This window comes from Pinus tabuliformis, chromosome 6 (genome assembly GCF_031772625.1).
Source record: "Pinus tabuliformis cultivar Carrire ecotype Pingquan chromosome 6, CPIR1, whole genome shotgun sequence".
NCBI classification, from domain to species: Eukaryota; Viridiplantae; Streptophyta; class Pinopsida; order Pinales; family Pinaceae; genus Pinus; species Pinus tabuliformis.
Genome location: NC_142292.1, coordinates 1,680,858,244 through 1,680,878,067, shown reverse-complemented (window position 1 = coordinate 1,680,878,067; position 19,824 = coordinate 1,680,858,244).

Sequence of the window (19,824 nt, the reverse complement as noted above, 5' to 3'; positions counted from 1 at the left end):
AAGCTACTGAGCTCATCAAGTTCCTCAACTCTAAAAATAAACAGGAATTATAGGAGCTAGATATTGAAGATATAACATAAACTATACTGGAGGTCAAAAAGGTGTTGACTAAGAGAAATTTGATGAGGCAGCTTGAAGAAAAGTGTCAGATTTTGGACATTGGTGTACATAGATTCTTCAACAAGTTGGAAGCCCTCTATAAAAAGGGACTTCCTAATTTATTAGTAATAAATGATAAGCTCAGTACGTGGTCTGATTACAGTGAGAAATTGATGTCCAAGGCTAAAGACTATTCTAAAGTTACAGGAGGAAGAATCAACATGACAGGAAAAGAATGCTTGGAAGTGTTGGCATATGACCTGAACATTCAATATGAAATTAAACACATATTCATTTTCAAACCAACATTTTCAAAATACACTGAAGTTACTAAAGACAACTATGCCTAGTGAGTAGCGTTGGGATAAATTGTATGAATTACTAGAGTAAGAAGCAGATTTGGTTATACAGCTCAACATCAACAACACAAGAAGATTCAAAGGGCCAGACAGTCAGCAATTCCAAAAATTTAGTTCCAGCACTTCAAACAGTTCAAATTTTCCTAAATTTTGTAATAAGATAGATTAATTCAATTTAAGAATTCCTAAATACATCCTAATCGGTTTTGATAGGATTTTTTGTAACTATCACATGACTCTACCGAGGTACTGTCCAGGCCTGGTGGAAATGAATCAACACGAGAGATGAAACTTAAAATTTGACAGTTATATTACTTGTGCACCAATATACCCCTCATCCCCATTTGAAATAACTAAGGTGGCTTGGCTTGGAATGTGTGCTAACTGTTATAGACAATTTTGTGCCTTACAGCAACAGGCATGAATTGTCAATAATCCAAGGGATCCAAAGTTCCCTAAACATGATGTTCTTACCCCTAGAGGAACAAGGTCAGCAAACCAACAGCTCTCAGATCAGTTCTCCACCTGAAAACACTCAAAAACAAGCAATCCTGAAATCAAAGCAGGTGCTCCACTAGGTTTCTGCGCTGAAACTCAGTTGCTCCATGGTGTACCTGCGTTGCAAAGCAAGTGGGACAAAGGCCACCTGCGCTGAGCGAGAAGGGACAAGTGGCACAGTGAGTCATTGCTTTGGAATCTTCCAAAAATGACACTTGGATCAGGGATTTCGCCTTGTGATGAGTCAGAGGCTTTGTTTCTCCAAGTGGAAGCAAGGTTCACCAAGTGGACTCAAGAACTGAAGATCAACTAAAGATTAACTGAAGAGAGAGAGGACACAAGGCAGCTACACATCAGTTGCAAGCTTACTCATCCTTTCTCAATTCATCTATATATTGAGCTCTCTCCTATGAGCTCAGGAGGCTGGAATTTTGTGCAAAGTAATGATATGCTGTTGGTTTCACTATTGAGTTATTGGGTGATTGTTTGAGAGAGGTGAAGAAGAGCAATTCTTTCTGCTGGGAGGTGTTGCTGGGTTGGAGCCTTCAATGGTTGTAATACTCTCAGAACCTTTATTTCTTCATTAATAAAAGCTATTGAGGTTCTTCTATGTGCTCTTGTTTCAATAATATATTGTGATGATTGCATGTTTGGTTTACACTAATCCATGAACCAGTTATGATTGCATGCCTCTTGTAGTTTCCTTCTTTGTTATTTTGCAGGATCTCATTGTAGCTGGGTGAGCAGAAGAACAAAGAGCTAGGAGCAAGCGGCCAAAGAGAAGAGTTTGGATTCGACATTAAGCGCAAGGCAACGGTTAGTGCATTTCTCCATTCTCTTTTGCTTTCATAAAGAAGTAAACCTTAAGTAGTTTGTTTTACAGTTGTTGCTAAGGAACTGTCACCCTTAGAGTGGGATAGGGTCATCCGAGTCGGATACTTTTCCCTACAACACTAACCAATCAAGAGAATGGTAGGGACTACATCTTTCACATAAACTAGTGTGAAAGCCATCACAAACAATGAATCAAACAACACATCTGGAAGGGTTAGACTCACTTCTCATGGAACAAGGTCCATTCAGAGAGTTGGAGTTCTACCAGTGTGTCATTGCGTGTTGTAGCATCTGCAACCACCCTCCAAAATTTTGGCTCGCATGCAAATTTTGGAGCCTACTTGGATCCTGCGATCAATCATCCTTGGTAACTTGTTGGTAAGCTGATAATTTCAAGCTCCCCTCCTTGATCCTAAGAGTTCTTCATGTTATTATCTTATGCAGCATGTGTCATCATCAGTCATAGGGGTTGTTGTATTTCATGAAAAGGGAATGTTGTCTTGCTTCAAGGGAATTGTGTGCGTATGATTGGTTGACATCACATAGATATGTTTCACACTCACTTCATGCACTCTTGTCACAAAAGTTGTTGCATCAAGAAAAGTATGTCTTATGCATTCTAGATGGTCTGTGTTGTTTCACTAAGTGTCTATGTGCGATCATAGTTGTGTCCTATTAATGTTTACGTATTCTTCACTGGTCTCACACTTAGCCATTTTCCCAAGCAACCTAGCGTCATCCACCTTCTCGAAACTATGCGTTTTTCTTTTGTAACCATCAAGATTCCTCCCTTACCTAATGAAAACCCATAGTACAAAGAGACACCAACCTCCCTTGCCTACTGAAACCCGCAGTACACAGAGACACCAACCTCCCTTGCCTGCTAAAACCCTGCAACCCATAGAGACCCCAGCCAACACTCCTCTCCAAAAATTTGTAGTGCAGTCAAGTAGCCAACACTGCTCTCCAGAAATGCACAGAGAAATCTAGTTGCACTACACTCAAAAGTTTTGCAGAGGTTTCATTCCAGGACCCCTATCCCGTAGCAGTGCCTTGAGCCTCAAAACTGTGTAATGTTTTCCAATTTTTTTTGTTTTCTTGCATGCAGAAACTACGCAAATGGGTCTCCCAAGGCCTCATTCCAGCAACAATCACTATCAGCTTAAATTGCATAGATCTTCCTATTAATGACTACAGGAAAAGTTGACATGCTGAAATTGCTTCCAAGGAGTTGAGGAGAAGGACCATGGAACCAAGTAGTGGAAAAGATCAAGACCTCATGCAAACTCCATCGAATGCATGATCATATTGAGGGTAAGTATGGTAAGTAAAGAACACCTTTCGAAGTACACCTCTTAGTTGAGTTTGCAAGATGACTTGTCAATGTCATATCATCCTTTCCTCAGTAACATGCATGTGTGTAAACACAAAAGTTCATTGTATGTGTTTCTTCTACATTTCTTGCTTCCTTTTCACTTGTTCAACCAACTTTCATCTCTAGCATGTTGATTTCTATGTCATGCTTGTGACCACTTTCTGGTGATGTTGAAGGTTATGTTTGAGTTTTGTTTTCTATGTAAACATCTATTGCACTCACACACGATGTTGTAAGAACTATCATGCAAGTGTCATCATGGTCGTTTGAATGTCTATCTCAAGTGTTTCGCTTGTCACTTGCACCCATCAGTCAGTCACATGGAGTGTATGTTGTCTTGATGGTTCGACGTGTCTTGTCATCGAGTCATGTTGAGTGAGTGTTTGCAAGGTCATGCATGCAAAAGTTCACTTGCTCACACAGTTAGTCATTTTGTTGAAACTCTGCCGACTGGACCTCCCTCCAAGAACCGAACCTTAGATGAGCTACACTACAGAATCTCAGCTCTTAGTGAACATTTATTTCCGCCTCGAATGGCGCAGAGTTTGAGGCTGATTCCTAGGAATTCTACACTGCTCAATCATGGAATCAACTCAACTTATTGTCACCAAGAACAATGCAAAAGTTTCCTAACAAGCCATCTCAATCCGCACTTCCCGCAAGCACATCAACTGAGCCTCCAGCGGGTTAACCCGAGAGTTTGATCGGGGAGTGACTCTGGGCCTCACTCCTTCAAAAAATTACGTAGAAGCTGCAAAGCATGCATGCTTCCATTAACTGAAGAAACTACACAGACATGCCAGACAGACACCATGTTTCCATAACAACACTTCCCTCAAAAATTGCGTAGTTTTTCCACCGAGTCACCTAGTCAGAAGACCTGCTTCTCACTTGGAAAATTGCACAATTTACATGAGTCATCTCCTAGCTGTCCAGCATACCACTCAGCTTAGAAACCATGCAAGGATTTATAGCAGGCAAGCCTCCCAGTATTGCCCAGTTTTTTCTAGCAACACCCCCGCAGCCCGTTGCCAGCTCCCCAGAAATATTGCGTAGTTTTTTACAGCAGCACTACTACATCCCATTGCCAACTCCCTAGATAAATTGTGCAGCTTTTGCTACCAATCCCTCTCTGCTACCTCCCTAAAAAAATTGTGCAGATCTACCTTCCAACCGAGCCAGCAGTCACTACTGATCCGGATTATCTATCTCAATCTCCCAGTGACCTCTGCATAATTTTCACCGGCAGTGCCCGAAGCCCACATCCCGGCTTGAAATATTCCTTGCATAGTTTCAAATCCTTGTCCTTTCTCTCGATAACTTGCATCTAAAAGCGAACGATAATGCATCATGGTAGACTAGGAAATTTCTGGATCTAATGTCGTCTCGTCATGAGTGATTGCATATACAGGTACATGGATGATACATGATGTGATGACTAATGGGATCAACAAGGAGAGCACATGAAAGGAGATTTCTTCTCGAACAGACAAACAAGGAATGCATGCGAGGATATTTGTTCATGAACGAACGAACGAGGAATGCATGCAAGGATATTTGTTCGTGAACAAATGAACACACGAAGCATGTCAAAGTACAAGCGAAGGAGGAACATGCACAAGAAAAAATCAAGCGAACAACAAGACCATCGAAGACTCTACACACCTTGTCATGTGAAGGTGAAGCTATTATACACCAAGAGCACATTCATCACTCAATAGCATTACAGCTCGACATGGACACCACCACCAGCATGAACATACCAGCATTATCGTTTCAAGTCGTGTCATGAGTCATCTCGGCCACATCACTATTGTGGGCCATACTGTTGTAAATCAATGTAATGTAATGTGGAAGTCCAAGAGACCCACATGTAAATTTGAAGAGTCATGTAAAGTTGAAGATTCAGGTAATTCAAATAGTCACGAGGGAATTTGAACAGTCACAAGGGCCAGTTTTACCCTTGGTTATAAATACTTCTCATTTGTACATGTAATGGAGTTTTCACCTTGGCTCCTCCCACATAGCCTTGAGAGTCTGTAGCCTTTTCTTTGAGGAGTAAGCAGTGGCTCCAACGCCCTGTTATTAGGGTTAGTGATGTATGGTGTACAGATGTGTCTAGAAATTTTCGCTTAATTTAGAAGCCTGATAACAGGCCAACACATTTTCAAACATGTATTGTATTTGTCTCTTAGACTATTCTTTGGACACTTATACTGCATGGTGCTTTAACTGACTGCTGGAACTACACAATGCACAATCTAGTCTAGTTGTTGACTGCTGGAATTGTGCAATGCGTAATCTTAGCTAACAATGGTTGCAGGTGTTATCACTCAGGTTTTCCCTTGGCTCCTTAAGGGATACGGCCAAGGTAACCACAAACCAATCTTTGGAATGCAGCTCCTAGCCTACCTGCAATCAGATAGAGCTCTCTCTTTCTGATTTAGCTCTGTTGAAAATGATTTTAGGCTAGTTATGGACTTCTTTGGATTTTGTTTAAGTTTTGGTGGGATGATTGATATTTTCAAGTAGGGAGGCATGCATAGTGCGAGAGGTTCAAACCATTGGGCATGGAGTCATGGAGTAGGGATGCTGGTGCATTTTCTTGGTCACAAGAGGAATATAGAGCAGGATAGCTACACATGAAACAATCATTCAAGCTAAAAGGATGAAATGAAGGCTAAGGAACGAAAGGCAACTAAGAATCTCTCATTCAGCTTAACAGAGGGAAGGTGAGTAAACTATATCTAGGAGCAGTCAAGAATTCCTAAATAACAGTCATACATGAATTAAATAGAGCAAATATGAGCCATGAGGAATTCATATTTATGCCTAAATCAGAAGAAAACATATAGAAGTCACAGAAACTGAGCATAGAGTGTAGCCAAACAAATTCTAAGCTAATCTTTCTTTTTGTAACTTAGATGGTGATATATGTATGATATAAACATATATGAATTGAAAACAGAGGTAAGAAACACTTATTGGGCCATGTAGCAGCGCAAGAATTCTATATTTCACTCATCAGCCATTAATAGCACAACAGGCAGTCCATCCTCCAAGCTTTTCAGCAGTCTTTGATTATAGAAATTCTCAAACATACAGTGCGAGTCCAGAATGAGGATTATCAACCAACCAACCCTTTAAACAATGAATTATGGTGGTTTATATAGGGAAAATATCTAAAAATATCTATTACAGCAGATCTTAAATAGATTTGAGGGAAATGAGTTCTTTAATCTAATCTTGTCCTGAAATTAATGCGAGAAAATAGCTATTTGAGCTGCGCTGGAGGCAGCTGTGTCAAAATGAGTTAATATGGTGTCCTCGGTGGCTCGGTGCAGTGTTCCTACAATAACTGTGCTTTGGGCTTTGATTCCCTGCTCTTGAGTGGCTTTGATGTGCATTAACTGTGATCTGAGAGCCTTAAATGGCTTCACCGCTTTCTTTGACTTTGCTTGGAGGCCTTTAATGTTCACTTGCTTTGGTATTGCCGATATGATACTCTTTTCCGCTTCACTGATACTCTTCAATTTAATCGGGGCTTCATCTTTCCTCTGATACTCTTTTACAGTTGGATCGGGCCGCTTTCTCTCCCTTGATGTGTTTGAAACTGTCAAATCGCTCCTTTTCTGCCCTTTCAAGGCAAAAATGGCTGCTACAAATGCTTTTCATGGCTTCTGGAATGCTATCGGCGCTGGCCGATTTGAATATGAATATAAATGAAGAAAATCTGTCAAACTGCGAGTTATCGGGCCTGCTGGTAGCCGAGCAACAGGCGGCCTTCCATTTTGATCATTTTTTCGTAGCGATGCGCGAGTGCTAATCGCGCATCGAAAACTACCTCAGCTTTTCATTTAGGGTTCTCTTTGCTGCGATTTCACCCTTCGCACCCTCTTTCAATGATGACGTCAGCATGACATCAGCAGTGGGTCCCAGTACAGCAGTGACCTGGCAGGGTGATGTGGCAGGGTGACGTGGCAATACGGCAGGGATTAAATCAGCGATCGGCGATCGGCGGGGACATGGGGCGATGGCTTTTATATGTGCGAGGCGATGGGAGCGATCGCCAATATCGGAAAAGCGATAAGGCATGCGGCTGTGCGAAAATGGGAAACATTGCGGAAATGCCATATATTGGGGTAAAATGAGGTTAGCGGTAAAACTTAAGTTTTGCAATATAACCAAGTTTTACGGGGAAGCAGAGGTATATATGGATAAATGATGCGATTACGATAATGAGTGGATCACGATGCAATATGCTCTCGGGTGCGATAGTAATATCGCATCGGTGGATGAGAGGGGGGCATATATATATATAGGTATAGAAACCTTGCGACTGCCGATCGTGAAATCGCATCGGCGAATTGATATCGGGGAGTTATAAAAGGGGGCTGATGAATGAATGTTGTGACCTCCAACAACGATATCACGTCGGAGGGGAGGAAAACTCATCGGAGGAGGAAACACTCAATCGGAAGAGGGTTAATGCGATCGAAGAATGATTTATGTGATCAGAAAAGGCCCTTTTAAAGCTTTGGAAGGGTTCTTGAGGCCTCGGAAGGGGTCCGATAGCATTTGAAGGGGGCTTTTGTGTTTGGAAGGAGTCCAAACACCTTAGGAAGATGGTTTTTGGGCAAAATGAGGGTTCTTACTAAGTTTCAAGTAAACTTAGTAATTCCCAAGCAATATTTATGGTTATATTTCAACCAAAGGAGGGGATATGTAAATAATGGGGATTTTTACCATATTTTTTAGTATGGGAAGGGGAAATCAAGAGGGATTTACATAATAGGGTTTAGAAGTTAATATGAATTTTGTGAAGAAAGCGCTAAGGATAGAAATCCTAGGCTTTAAAGGGGAAACATGACCTGTATAAGAAATATAAGCATCCTTAAGCAAAGCAGATCTTTGCTTAGGCAAGTGTTGTGGAATATGATGAATTTTTAAAGATATCAAGTAGATCTTAACATCTTTATGGTAAGTTAGTGAATTATTTGGGAGAAAGGAAGAAAGGGAAGTTAATCATGCCTTGCTTGAGCTGCTCCAAGGGAAAATTGCCTTGTACTTGTGATCTGAAGTAAAATAACACTTTGAAATACAAAATTGATCACACTTATTCATTCTGCAACCTCAAAATTGCTTACCCAGCCTACTTACCTAACATTTTTTCTTCTTTTTGGTTTGGGTGCACTTAGACTTGCAGACCTTGATTATCTTCTTTTCTTTTGACTTCCCTCCTATCTAAACGTACCCTTATCTCTTCCACGGCTCAGATTAAACAGTTGAGCGCCCTTGTTTCTCTGCCTATCTACTCATTTACCAAGCTTAAGCTGTTTGAACAGATATTCATTCTCTATCTTCTAAAACAAGCAATTTAAACCTAGGGAGGCCAAGATTAAGTTGTTTGGCTTTCCCTTATCTGTAAAACTTCTTCAAAAATGTTATGATTCTTCAAAATGGAACTTCTTCGAAATATGGAACCTTGTAGCATGAAAAGATGACATATTTGGTATGTAAAACAGTCAATCATGAAATATGAAACCTATTGCAATAGGAGGCTAACAGTGGCTCCACTTGGGGATGGTTTTTCAAGATGAAAAGCCAAGAACAGCAGGTCAAAATGCCTTGATCTTCAATTGTTGTTGTAAACTGAAATTCTCCCTCTTGCCTTTTGGGTGCTTGTAAATATATTTCAAATAATAGAGACCTGAAAATAAAGCTTTCTCTGATCTTTCCTTCAAAATTTGTTGCATAGTTCCCTCTTATTTTCCTGTTATAAGGAATGTGCTGAAAATACAAATATTAATGTACAGATAGTATACAGAGCTGTGTTGTGTTCAACAAACGGGATTATGATAGTGCTTTAGCATTCGGCCATTGACAGGGCCTTCTTCAGTTGTGCTGCCATCCAAATTCTTCAAAAAATATGTGTTGTTGCCTTGAACGGCAGAAATAATAAAGGGGCCTTTCCACAGGAAATCAAATTTTCCATGCTTTCCTTTGTCCTCTCTTCTTGAATCCCATCTTAAAACTTTGTTGCCTATGCAGAAATCTTCAGCCTTGGTTCTTTTGTCAAACATTTTCTTGAGCTTCTCCTGTAAAATCTGAGCTCTGTCGTACACTTGCTCTCTTGTTTGTTGCAAATGGATGGTTTGGTTTATTCTTCTTTGGATATCATTTGGCTCCGCCTGAATCTCTTGCAGCAATTTGATAACAGGGACTCCCAAAGAAGAGGGGAACTTGGCCTCCATGCCATAGACTAACTCATATGGGCTCATCCCAATGGATCTCTTGGTTGACAATATGTCTGCCCATAGGGCATTTACAAGCCTTTTGTGCCAGTTCTTCTTGTTCTCCTCCAAGACTTTCTTAATGATGTTAATCAGACTCTTGTTGGATGATTCGGCCAAGCCATTACCTTGAGGGTAATAGGTTGTGTAGTGGCCTAAGGCAATGTGGAATTTGTGGCAAAAACTGATCATTTTCTTGGATTTGAATGCAGTAGCATTATCTGTAATGATCTTCTCAGGACAGCCAAATCTGGACAAAATGTTGGTTTCAAGGAATTGGATAATGGTGGAGCCATTGGCTTGCCTACACGGGATGGCTTCAATCCACTTGGTAAAGTAATCTATGGCTGTTAGAATCCACTTATGTTGGCTAGAAGAAGATGGATGGGTTTCTCCAATGAAGTCAAGACCCCATTGTTGAAAAGGTTTCTCGGTTGAAATGGGCTTAAGGGGCAAGGGAAAAAGCTTTCTTTTGCCTTCAAAGATTTGGCATTTGTGGCATGAAACAACAAACTTTCTCACATCAGCAAACAAAGAGGGCCAATAAAAACCAGCCTTTAGTATCTTATCAGTAGTGGACTTCCAATATAAGTTCCCTCCACAGTCCCCTGCATGGAATTCTTTCATGACGCTATCAGTTTCATTCATAGTTAGACAATTCAGCAATATTCCTTCATGATTCTTCCAAAACAGTGCACTATCTAGGACACAAAACTTTGATGCTTTCATCTTTAAAAATATTTTTTTGGTTCTGGAAAACCCTAGAGGAGTACACAGGTTTAACAATATAAAACATATATCAGCATACCATGGGGATTGCAAAAAAACTTGACTGATTTGTGGAGTCGCCAGCTCCTGTTCATTGTCCAGTTGATTAATTTATAAGGCTTGAAAATTCGTTTCGGACATCAGTTTGGCTAAACCTTGTCCCTTTATCAGCTTGGTGGGTTTTATCTCAATGTCATACTCAAGGATATTGGCAATCCATTTGCCTCTTTTTCCTTCTATGCCCTCTTGAGTTAATATGTCTTTTACAACAACATTTGGTACATAAGCAATCACATGTGAATATAAAATGTAAATTCTGAAATCTTTGATTGCTTTAACAAGGGCATATGCTTGCTTCTCCATGATTTGGTACTTTAAGGGTGCATCTCTAAGGGCTCAGCTGAAAAATTCAATTGGCTTTTCATTTCCCTGCTCATCTTTCTGCAAAAGGACAGCAGCAATGGTGTGTTCAGATGCAAATGAAAAAATGATGAAATCTTTATCAAATTGAGGACTTGTGAGTACTGGGGCTTGAGTTAAGGCAGATTTTATGCCCTCAAAGGATTGCTTGGCCTCTAAAGTCCATTTTACCTTGGAATCCTTCTTTAACATTTTATTTAGCATTCTTATCAGCTCGGCCAAGTTTGGGATAAATCTCCTTAGGAAATTGATCTTTCCTAGGAATGCTTGCAACTCTTTGATGTTTCTTGGATAAGGGATTTGAAGGATGGCTTGAATTCTTTCAGGATCAATTCTAATCCCATATTTTGAAATGATATGGCCTAGCAATTTGCCTTCTTCAAGGCCAAATAAAGACTTCTTGGGGTTCAAGGAAATGCCATATTTCCTACATGTTAGGAACACTTGTCTCAAATGTTTTAGGTGCTCTTGATCAGATTTTGAGAAAGGAGTAAGGTCATCAAGGTAAACCACTAGGAAATCATGGATTTCTTTGGAAAATGAAATGTCCATGGCCCTTTGAAAGGTAGCACCTGCATTCTTTAGTCCAAAAGGCATCTTTACATACTTAAATGTTCCCCACGATGTTGTAAAGGCTATCTTGTCTTGGTCATCCGGGCGAACAAGTATTTGATTAAAACCTGAAAAGCCATCTAGCAAAGAAATTCTTGAGGACCCCACTACTCTCTGTAGAATGTGGTCCATTTTTGGCAGTGGGTAGTGATCTTTAAGGGAGACTTGGTTTAGATTTCTCAAGTCCACGCATAGTCTAATCTCCCCTGTTTTCTTCCTTGTGGGAACAAGATTAGATAACCATTTTGAAAATCTAATGGGTGCAATGATACCGGCCTCAAACATTCTTTTCACTTCTTCCTCAATCAAATGGAGAAGCACATGATTGATTCTCCTTAGTTTCTATTTGAAGGGCTTTTGATTTGGCTTTAAGGGAATGGTATGTTGAATAACATAGGTGTCATAGGACTTAAGGTCCTCAAAACTCCAAGCAAATACATCTTGAAACTCTTTAAATAAATCAACATATTTTGGTTTTTGATCGGGAGGCAAAGACTTGGATAGTTTAATCATTTTGGGTTTCTCTGCTATCCCAATATTACAGTCTTCCACAGCAGCAATTAGGGGCTGCATCTTTTCCTTTTTGGGGACATCGTTTAAATCAAATATGTCTTCTAATGGAGTGAGGCCAGCCGGTAGAAAATTGTCTTTTAAAACAATCACTTCGGCCTCTGGTTCAACTATTTCTTCTGAATGCATTTGCTTTAGCTCTTGCATGTTTTTCTCCTCAAAAATGGTTGGGTGCAGCATTTGATTTGCTACTTCAGCTATTATAGTTTGCTCATTTTGGCTCATTTGTTGTTGTGGGTCATCCATGGTATCTTCATCAATGTTTAAGCTTGAGAATTCTTGTTGTAAGGTAAGAAAATTGTTGATTTGAGCATCATCCTCAAACACTTTCCAATCTTTGATATTGTTAGGGACAGCAGGCCTGTGCTTTATCTCAGCAGTAAAGTGGTAATTAGGCTCAAAGGGCAACTTGCAAGTGCTAGCAAAAGTAGCTAGACTATGAGCATGCATGTTATGGTTTCTAGAAATCTTAGCAAGCTTGGATTTGGTGAAGGAATTGAGTATTTATGTGGCAGCAAACCTATAATCTCTTAGCCTATTGTCATTAATAACAAAGTTACCTTTCATCTGTTGAATGATCAAATCGGAGTCACCTAGAATGGACACTTTTGCAGCTCCTAGAGCTTTGAGCATTTTAAGGCCTAAAAAGAGAGCTTCAGACTCTTCCATGTTGTTGGTACATTTAAAGTTTAGTCTGTAAGCATGACCCTCTGCATGGTTGTTATGTGTATTGTGAATCCATATTCCTGCCCCTACTCCTAGCTTATTAACAGAACCATCGAACTCTAAATACCATGTGATTTCTTGCTTGTGGTTAGTATTAAGAGTTTCAGTCATTTTAGGATTGGGCGGACCTAGGTTTTGTGCTTCGTGTGGTTTTTCTTGTATGCTGGTTGCACTAATTATTTTAGCTGTTTCACAGAGATGGGTGACCGACTCTTGATTGATACATGTTTCTTGTTCTAAAGGCAAAGGCTTCCCATCAGTGAGAGGGCAGCTGTCATCATTGAACAATATAAAGGAATCCATATCAGAATGGATTGAGTAAATGGGAAAGTTTTGGGGTTTTTCCTCACTACTTACCACATACTTCATCAGTGTTTCTCTATACAGTCTCTTTGGTTGCCCAAAGACTGAAATAGTGGCATAGGAGAGGTCTAGATGGAGAGATCCTTGGAGTTTTGCTCCCCAAGATCTTGATAAGAGCATACCATACTTTGGTGGAATGTCAGCAACCACCACGTCCATTAGGATCGTTTTGTTTGGAAATTGGACTAAAGACACACAAAGGTCTTTGATTAAGCCTAAACACTTGACCTGACTAGAATCAAATGAGAATAAGTCTTTGTAGGGTCTAGTGACATCAAGGTTTAGCTTCTCCATTACAGCTTTGGGCATCAGATTGTGTGAAGCACCTGAATCAAACATAGCATTGTGCAAGACTTTATCATGAATGTGCAAACTGACATAAAAGGGTAGAACAGCTCCATGTCCTATTTTACCATTGACTTCAGGACCAAAAAGTAATTCAGGTTGATTATCTAAGACATTAACATCATCCCTATTCTCTGGCATTTGTGGTGATCTTTTGATCTGCTGTCTATACACATCATGTTTGGCAAGCTCAGAGAGAGGAATAGATATCTTTAATTTACCAATTTCTGCTTCTAAATCAAAAGGTTTTTTTGACTGTGTTTTAGTATTGTTACTGGCAAATTTTCCCTTTTCAATTGTATCTTCAGTGATCTTCTCTTGGTTATCAGTGATTTCTGGAGACTGTTCTATTTTGGGAAGGCTTTGAGGAGTGCTATTAACATTGTCTTTTGAGGGAAAGGATACAAAAGGCTGGTTATTAGAGGGTTGCATGTCAGATACATCCTCTATGATTACTTCCTTTAATTCTGGATCTGTTTTTTCAGCAGGTCCTGTGATAGCGGCCATGTCTTTTACTTTCTTAGCTTGCTTGGCATCCTTTGGCTTGATGGGATCAGACACATCAATAGTTCTTGTTCTCAATTTGTATTGTTTATGGACTTCGTAGATAGCTGAATCATAACCTTGTTTGAATTCAAATGACTCACCAGACTTGGTCTGAAATTGACATATATCATGGTCATCTTGGTCTTCTTGGTCTTCTTGGGTTAGGAATACTTGTTGTTCACTTTTCAAACCCATCAAGTTTATGTGAATGTCCTCTACCTGCTCACTAGATGTGGATGCTTTAGCATAGTTTTCATGAAAAGGAGGTCTTATATCATGGTCAGGACTTGCCCTTCCAACGTTTGGGTTCTGATTTTTTCTAAAGTTTGGATTTCTGATAGGATTGTTTTGTTGTCCTTCCTATGAGGCTTTTCTTTCAATCGTTCCCATTCTATTTTCAAATTTGTCCATACCTTTGATGATTGTGTCCAATTTTTTCTCAAAGGCTGAAGGTTCATCTTTGAAAGTGGTTCTTCTCTCAGCGCTTGCTCTATTTCGCTTGGCAATCAGATTTGCCTCCACACTAACAGCTACATTTTGCATGTTTGCTAAGGTTTGAGGGGCTCTTTCCCTTAACTGATAAGCCATGTCTGAATCAAATCCATTAGGGAATTTGTATAAAGCAAGATTAGGTGGGGGTCTCAGGTTTTGTGGAATAGCGTTGTAAACATTGTTAAACCTAGCACAATAATCTAAGAAAGCTTCTTGAGGGCCTCTTTTGATAGTGTCATACTCGGATAATATGTGCAAAGGGTATTTCTTTTTCTCCCATCTGTTAAGAAATGTTTGGTAAAGGGCCTCTGGGTCAGCTATGAAATTTGCAGCAAGTTCTCTAAACCAGGGCCTTATATCTCCTATTAAACTTTGGACAAAAATCTTCATTCTTACACTATCATCATCTATTTCATAACTCTCAAAATAGTCTTGCATTTTCTTGGTATGTTGCGGCTGTGCCAGAACCAATAGCATCAAAGTATGTGATTTTAGTTTGATATTCCTGAGGCATAGCCCCTGGATTTGCAGGTAACTGTAAAGGTGCATATATGTTAGCCATATTTACAGGGATAAGTGGAACAACTGGAACAGATGGAAGAGCTGTAATAACAGTGGTGGTAGTGGTAGTATGTGCAGTGAATGGAGGTGTGGAAAATGTGCTTGGAGAGGTGGATGATGAACAAGGGGAAGTAGGGTTGAACGAAACAAAACTTTAACAGGGGTTGGAAAACAGCTTGGCTGAACTGTTTCAGGACTAGAATCAACAAGCTCTTCTTGTTTTTGTTTGCTAAGGTTTCTAGAGATTAAATTGGGATTTTCAAAAACAGCTGGTGGATTTGGGTCTGGATTTGACCTAGTATTGTGTGTTTTCTTCTTGGGAGCCAGCTTCTAACTTGTTTTTTGTAATTTTCTGAATAAGGTCCCCAGTGGAGTCGCCAATGATGTTATCACTCAAGTTGTCCCTTGGCTCCTTAAGGGATACGGCCGAGGTAACCACAAACCAATCTTTGGACTATAGGTCCTAGCCTACCTGCAATCAGAGAGGGCTCTCTCTTTCTGATTTAGCTCTATTGAAAATGATTTTAGGCTAGTTATGGACTTCTTTGGGTTTTGTTTAAGTTTTGGTGGGATGATTGATATTTTCAAGTAGGGAGGCATGCATAGTGCGAGAGGTTCAAACCATTGGGCATGGAGTCATGGAGTAGGGCTACTGGTGCGTTTTCTTGGTCACAAGAGGAATATAGAGCAGGATAGCTACACATGAAACAATCATTAAGGCTAAAAGGATGAAATGAAGGCTAAGGAACGAAAGGCAACTAAGAATCTCTCATTCAGCTTAACAGAGGGAAGGTGAGTAAACTATATCTAGGAGCAGTCAAGAATTCCTAAATAACAGTGATACATGAATTAAATAGAGCAAATATGAACCATGAGGAATTCATATTTATGCCTAAATCAGAAGAAAACATATAGAAGTCACAGAAATTGAGCATAGAGTGCATCTAAACAAATTTTAAGCTAATATTTCTTTCTGTAACTTAGATGGTGATATATGTATGATATAAACATATATGAATTGAAAACAGAGGTAAGAAACACTTATTGGGCCATGTAGCAGCGTAAGAATTCTATATTTCACTCTTCAGCCATTAATAACACAACAGACAATCCATCCTCCAAGCTTTTCAGTAGTCTTTGATTATATAAATTCTCAAACATACAGTGCGAGTCTAGAATGAGGATTATCAACCAACCAACCCTTTAAACAATGAATTAGGGTGGTTTATATAGGGAAAATATCTAAAAAAATCTATTACAGCAGATCTTAAACAGATCTGAGGGAAATGAGTTCTTTAATCTAATCTTGTCCTGAAATTAATGAGAGAAAATATCTATTTGAGCTGTTCTAGAGGCAGCTGCGTCAAAATGAGTTAATATGGTGTCCTCGGTGGCTCGGTGCAGTGTTCCTGCAATAACTGTGCTTTTGGATTTGATTCCCTGCTCTTGAGTGGCTTTGATGTGCATTAACTGTGATCTGAGAGCCTTAAATGGATTCACCGCTTTCTTAGACTTTGCTTAGAGGCCTTTAATGTTCACTTGCTTTGGTATTGCCGATCTGATACTCTTTGTCGCTTCACTGATACTCTTCAATTTAATCGGGGCTTCATCTTTCATCTGATACTCTTTTACAGTTGAATCGAGCCGATTTCTCTCCCTTGATGTGTTTGAAACTGTCAAATCGCTCCCTTTATGCCCTTTCAAGGCAAAAATGGCTGCTGCAAATGCTTTTCGTGGCTTCTCGAATGCTATCGGCGCTGGCCAATTTGAATATGAATATAAATGAAGAAAATCTGTCAAATTGCGAGTTCTCGGGCCTGCTGGTAGCCGAGCAACATGCGGCCTTCCATTTTGACCATTTTTTCTTAGCGATGCACAAGCGCTAATCGCACATCGAAAATTGCCTCAGTTTTTCATTTTGGGCTCTCTTTGCTGCGATTTCGCCCTTCGTGCCCTCTTTCAGTGATGACGTCAGCAGTGGGTCCCAGTACGGCAGTGACGTGGCAGGGTGATGTGGTAGGGTGACGTGGCAATACGACAGGGATTTAATCGGTGATCGGCAATCGGCGGGGACAGGGGGCGATGGCTTTTATATGTGCGAGGCAATGGGAGCGATCGCCGATAACGGAAAAGCGATAAGGCATGCGGCTGTGCGAAAATGGGAAACATTGCGGAAATGCCATATATTGGGGTAAAATGAGGTTAGCGGTAAAACTTAAGTTTTGCAATATAACCAAGTTTTACGGGGAAGCGGAGGTATATATGGATAAATGATGCAATTGCGATAATGAGTGGATCGCGATGCGATATGCTCTCAGGTGCGATAGTAATATCGCATCGGTGGACGAGAGGAGGGCATATATATATAGGTACAGAAACCTTGTGACTGCCGATCAAGAAATCGCATCGGCGAATTGATATCGGGGAGTTATAAAAGGGGGCCGATGAATGAATGTTGCGACCTCCGACAGCAATATCGCATCGGAGGGGAGGAAAACTCATCGGAGGAGGAAATACTCAATTGGAAGAGGGTTAATGCGATCGGAGAATGATTTATGTGATCGGAAAAGGCCCTTTTAAAGCTTTGGAAGGGTTCTTGAGGCCTCGAAAGGGGTCCGATAGCATTTGAAGGGGGGTTTTGTGTTTGGAAGGAGTCCAAACACCTTAGGAAGATGGTTTTTGAGCAAAATGAGGGTTCTTACTAAGTTTCAAGTAAATTTAGCAATTCCCAAGCAATATTTATGGTTATATTTCAACCAGAGGAGGGGATATGTAAATAATGGGGATTTTTACCATATTTTTTAGTATGGGAAGGGGAAATCAGGAGGGATTTACATAATAGGGTTTAGAAGTTAATATGAATTTTGCGAAGAAAGCGCTAAGGATAGAAATCCTAGGCTTTAAAGGGGAAACAGGACCTGTATAAGAAATATAAGCATCCTTAAGCAAAGTAGATCTTTGCTTAGGCAAGTGCTATGGAATATGATGAATTTTTAAAGATATCAAGCAAATCTTAACATATTTAGGGGAAGTTAGTGAATGATTTGGGAGAAAGGAAGAAAGGGAAGTTAATCATGCCTCACTTGAGCTGCTCCAAGGGAAAATTGCCTTGTACTTGTGATCTGAAGTAAAATAACACTTTGAAATACAAAATTGATCACACTTATTCATTCTGCAACCTCAAAACTGCTTACCCAGCCTACTTACCTAACATTTTTTCTTGTTTTTGGTTTGGGTGCACTTAGACTTGCAGACCTTGATTATCTTCTTTTCTTTTGACTTCCCTCCTATCTAAATGTACCCTTTGTTGGTCACTTTAATTTTTTAATAATAAAACAGTCGAGTGCCACATAAATTATCAACCCGGGAAAGTCTGATTATTCCAAAGGTGACTACGTATTGTATGTACTCAATCTTAATGGTATTAAAAGTTGTAGTATAAATAATCCATTATCTATTAAATCCCTACTCTATGTTACAGCAATTACAGTAGTTACAGCCTATTGCAGAAAATGAAGTAGGAACAAATAACTTAAAGGAAACAAATCTGCAAAAGGAAGTGATGGTTGTCCTTCAACAAAGGATCAAGACCCTATCCTCAGATTAAGGACTTTCAGCACCTGCCTCTGTTGTCCAATTCACCCATACACTCTGTAAATCCTAATCACCGGTGAGGCACTCATAGGCAACATCAATCAGTTAAAAGGAAAACAGAGTTCCAGCAAAAGTAAATATCATTGAAGCAGTAACTGTAATATAAACAGAAATCACACACACACCACACAACAGAAAGAAGATGGGTGAATCTTGTGATGAAGGTGGGCCCTGTCCTTCTCACAAGATTCCCCATAACACAGGAATTAAAATAAAATACTCAGAACATAATTGTATTCATCTGCCAATAAACCATATTACAAAAAGAAATTCAGTTTCATCCCTTCACTACAAGTTTTGTGTTACAGTGTGTTCCCCTCTCTTCTCCCCCCTCTCTAATGTAGATGTCTCCTCTTTATAGAGGAGACATCTATTACAACAGATTTTCATACATTCGGATTCAACCTTTTGAACCAAAAATAAGAAAGTCAGTTCTTGATAACAAAATATTGTTACAGCCATGAGGATCATGATCATTACGACCAATATAGTAATCGGTCAGACTCCTTTGTCGATGCAGATTTGTTACGCAAATCTCAACTGTTCCTCAAAGTGCGCATGATGTTCGTGCTGTTTCAGCTTGAGGTTCATGTTGTTCTTGTTGTTTCAGCTTCACGGTTTGCGTTGTTTCCGCTGTTTCAGCAACGGCAAAATGTGATACTACCAGTTAGGCAGTTTCAGCAATTAGTCAACACTTTAATCAACTTCAGGGAATAATTATAAAGATAGCATGATTACGTGTTGAATAATTAAACATGTAGTAATGAGGAAAGTTATTTTGTACCTTTTGGAGTGATTAAGCCAAAACACTAGCAAAGGCTTTCAACTAAGGGTTGAAGAGCGCAAAATATACAGTCAAAAATAGACAAAATGGGAACCTAACATCCTCCCAACTGAAAATGTTGCATGTCCGCTTGCAACGCCTAATCTGAATCGGAATCAGAATACTGGGCTGAACAGTGTAGATTTCTTATACAGTAAGTGTAGAAAGTGTTGTCAACCATGTCTCTGAACCCTTAGGCATTTTGAATTCTTTTCCATGCTACCAATTCTTCATTTTTAGTCAATGTAAATTGAGCCTTGTATTGTTCTCCAGGAAGCCATAAGAGAGGGAAATGAAAACGGTAACCAATCCACCATTCAGCACATTGTCTCATGCATTTTACATAATCAGGTATCCTTGAGATTGCTGCCTGCAGATTGGTGGGATTGTAGGGATGATATTCCCTTCTTTCTTTGGGACAATGTTCCTAGAAAAATTCATTTGCTTTTATGGCCAGAGGTCCTTTAGCTTTGACAGAATGTTGGC